The sequence below is a fragment of the Equus caballus genome, chromosome 16 (assembly GCF_041296265.1).
Source record: "Equus caballus isolate H_3958 breed thoroughbred chromosome 16, TB-T2T, whole genome shotgun sequence".
Taxonomy (NCBI): domain Eukaryota; kingdom Metazoa; phylum Chordata; class Mammalia; order Perissodactyla; family Equidae; genus Equus; species Equus caballus.
In genome coordinates, this window is record NC_091699.1 from 4579891 (window position 1) to 4584055 (window position 4165).

The 4165-nt window shown below is 36.2% G+C and overlaps 1 pseudogene; it reads right to left on the reverse strand.

Annotated features, from left to right (window-relative positions):
• Positions 1-493: 493 nt before the first annotated feature.
• On the reverse strand, positions 494-3316 carry LOC138918152 (olfactory receptor 2AJ1-like; annotated as a pseudogene).
• Positions 3317-4165: the final 849 nt, after the last annotated feature.

Genomic DNA, 4165 nt, shown 5'->3' on the forward strand with positions numbered 1-4165 from the left:
TAAATGAATGGGGTGGAAGAACAGGCTTCAAGACCCAAAAGACTCACCTTTGCAGACCCAAATAAAGCAGAAATGCCAATCAACTTGCTTCATCAGGTAGAGCCACCATCTCTCTCTGCAAATGTGCATAGCCACTGGTTAGGATTTATACTTACACATCACTGTGAGTAGGAACTCAGTTTGCCAAGATCCAAGTGCTACCTGATGCATCACTTCCCTTCTCCATCGCAAGCTGATATCCAGTGGTCAAACCCTGCAGATTGCCTCCATGATCTTCATGAGATAGGATGGAATGGGCCTGCTGATAAGAGACCCACGATAGTGGGGGAGAATACATGTCTACTTTGGGTTTTCTTTTTCCTACTGAGGAAATCATATGCCCAGAAGGGTCCTCTCAGTGTGATGCCATACCAGCCTGGGGGAAGGGACAAAGTGGTTGGAGTGTAGACTTTCATCCTACTCTTCTAATGTCATCTTTTTTCATCTCTGTGGTTCAGGGTGGTGCTTCATCTCCACCTTCATGTTCTGGAGTCCTCACAATATTTTCTCCTCTGTGGATAGTTGCAAGTTGGTCTTGTGGAATGTCCTAAGGTCAGGAATAACCTTTGCCACAATTTTTATGAATTCATGTCCACCCCTTGTTAGAGTTCTTAAAAATGGTGAGTGAAGGTGATATAAGTTAGAGTTCATGGAGAAGATAAAAGTTCTTATTCTATCTTGCACTTACTGGTATATAAAATGTATCAGTACACTCCTATCAAATTAGTAAATATGTTTTATTTTCATTTTCTGCACAAATAGTATGTACTATTCTTTAGTTTTGAATATATTATTTTAAATTTCCTGTAACCCATCTTATAACTACATCCTCAGAATGAAAACTTCATCATTGATGAAATGATTGAATGTCAGGTTTGGATGGGATACTCTTTTTGGAATCCAAACACCAAATTTTAAATGGAAAATTAAATCATATTGATGGTAGGCCTCACATTTAATTCCTGATGGAAATATTATAAGATATGAAATACAAGGATGTATACCTAGTCCCTTTCTCAAGAAATCCACCATGAGAAAGTTAGAGAATTATATCATCATGATATAGTTACAGACATACTCATGGTTACATTCTGTTCAAGGGGAAGGGCATCTAATCTTGTCATGGGTCACTAGGGAGAAGAGGAAAAGGGTGTGGAGTAAGCAGACATTAGGAATCAACACTATGTATAATGAAAAAACTAAGTGTAGACCTTGGAGATGACTCAATTTAAGAGTTATGAAAATATCCTAGGCAAGCTAATAGGATAGAAACTCTCAACTCCTCATTTTACATATTCAATCTTTATTTAAAGAAAAAAATAGTAACTACAGTGGGCTAAATATATAGAAAGACGGTTACTAAGGTACAAAATTCATTTTATTAAAGAAAAATTTATCTCTGATCTCATATTCCCATTTCACTAAAATATAAAAGGAAACAATGCAAACAAGAATGCAACAAAGTCAAAAGTTAATTAAAACCTTGTTTCTTATGTTGACTCCCATGGGCGACCCCTCCTCTCTGACTTTACACCACTACTTACCTACACAACATGACAAGTGACATTTTAGTTCTGCATTCAGTATTCTTCATGGTAGATATCCTGATGAATACAGTATTCTCTCCATTATAAAATAATTATATTCATATTATTATAGCCAGTTACATTGACATCCTAGATACCTGCCCAGCTCTTGGTCATATTTAAGTATAATTTTACTACATTTCACAAAATTAGAGATAATTTTATGGAAATACATTTATTGTATAACCTCTGCCTAGCTGTATTAAAAAAACAATTCTTACAAATTTTTCTAATTTTGGTGGGAATAAGCTGGAAGACATTGGTCATCAATTACCTTGTATAAGAATCTTGGGTGATTGTAACTAGGATCTCAGAGGGAACAGCACATCCTCTGAGGTATGTATTTACAAAGCAATTGCATGTGAAAACTTTATCAAAAGTTTGGAAATATCCACTTCTTTCCATACTTAGAGAGATGGAGACTTTAATTTTCTTCTCAGGAGAAACTAATGATGGATGTCTTCTAGGTATTGAATATAGAAATACATAAAACACACAGATCAAGCATTTTTTTCTATTTTTATGCATAAAGTTGTTTTTAAGCATATTTTTTTAAAGATTTTTTTTATTTTTTTCCATTTTCTCCCCAAAGACCCCAGTACATAGTTGTATATTCTTCATTGTGGGTCGTTCTAGTTGTTGCATGTGGGACACTGCCTCAGTGTGGTTTGATGAGCAGTGCCATGTCCATGCCCAGGATTCCAACTGATGAAACACTAGGCAGCCTGCAGCAGAGTGCGTGAACTTAACCACTCAGCCACCAGGCCAGCCCCTTAAGCATATTTTTCATTGCTCCCAAAACATCTTTATTCCTAAAGCTGTAGATAATTGGGTTGAGTGTGGGAGTGATGATGGTATAGAATATGGCCAGGAATTTATCCTGGCCTGGAGTGTGGTATGACTTAGGTCCCATACATGTGAAAATAAATGGCCCGTAGTACATTATGACCACAATCATGTGGAAAAAGCAGGTGGAAAACAGCTTTTTCTGTGCTTCAGATGATTTCATTTGGTGGACAGTAAGGAGAACTCGGACATAAGAAGCAAAGATTAGGGGAAAAGGGATGAGCAGAAAAATGATGCCACTTACATAAACTCCTCGTTCATAGTGTGTTGTGTCCACACAGGACAATTTCAACATTGCAGGGACTTCACAGAAAAAGTGATCAATAGCTATTGAGCCACAGAAAGGAAGATGGAGTGTGTAAGCTGTGTGAACTATGGAGTTGACAGTCCTGACAAGCCAGGACCCTGTAGCCATGAGAATGCTGACATAGTCATTCATAAGAATGGGATAGCGCAGTGGGTGACAGATGGCTACATAGCAATCATAGGACATTGCTGCCAGGAGAAGGCACTCACCACCCAAGAGGGTGATGGATAGAAATATCTGGAAGCCACAAGCAGCAAAAGAAATAGTTCTGCTGCATAACATAAAGTTAGTGACCATTTTGGGAACGATATTGGAAATATGCAAGATATCCATATGAGAGATGGCTGAGCAGGAAATACATTGGAGTATGAAGCCGTGGGTCTCTGTGGATAAGGAGAATCATGACTGTATTTTGTGCTGCAGTCATAATAAAAATAATCAATATAAAGGAAAAGAAAAGCAGATTTGTTTTGGAAGAAAAGAATAGTCCCATCAAAATGAAGTTGCTGCTGTAAGTGTGATTCTCAAGTCCCATCATAAATTTTCTCATTACCTAAAAAAATAAAAATATAAATAAATAAGAGCAAAGGAATAAAAAGTATAGGAAGCCTCAAGCTTATTTCCATATATCTGCATAATAAAAAAGAGCCAGTGATGCATAATTTGCCATGAAAGTCTAAGGACTCCCAACCAGCTTTCAAAGTGTGCATGTTCAAGAAGATGGGCATTTATTTGTTTGAATCAGGTGATAATAATCATAATATTGAGTGGGCACCAGCTCTATGTAGAGTCACAAACTCTTGATTCCATATTCTTCTCTGAAGTCCAGTCTTTTCCCAAATGTCACCTTCTTCAAGAGCTCTACCCCCGAATACACTGTTTATAATCACGACGCTCCCACTAACAACACCACTTTCCTGGCGCTCCTTACTGTGCTCATTTTACCTTTTGCAAAGCACTTTAACCTTTCAGCATATTTAATAATAAAGTTATGAACTATATTTTTCCTTTATTGTCATCTCACTCACCAGAATTTAATCTTGATGATGGAGGATCTTTATTTTGTTCACTGCAAAAAAACAAATGCCTGGAACAGTGGCTGGCAATAATATTTGTAAAATGCAGGAATAAATAAATGGGCCACGGAACTTTATTTTCTCACGCAATATTCATTTGGATAAAACTTAAAGAAAATGGAATGTATTGTTTCTAAGTCTATTCAAAAAATAATAATAATGAAGCACTGTAAATCAATTTAACTTTATATTGGTAACTTGAAACATCTCTTATATTTTACATCTAAAAAAAGAAATATTTAATTCATTCAAAATCAATAGTCATAAGAATATTTTTGTCAGTTTTATTAACTTATGGAAATTAAACTATA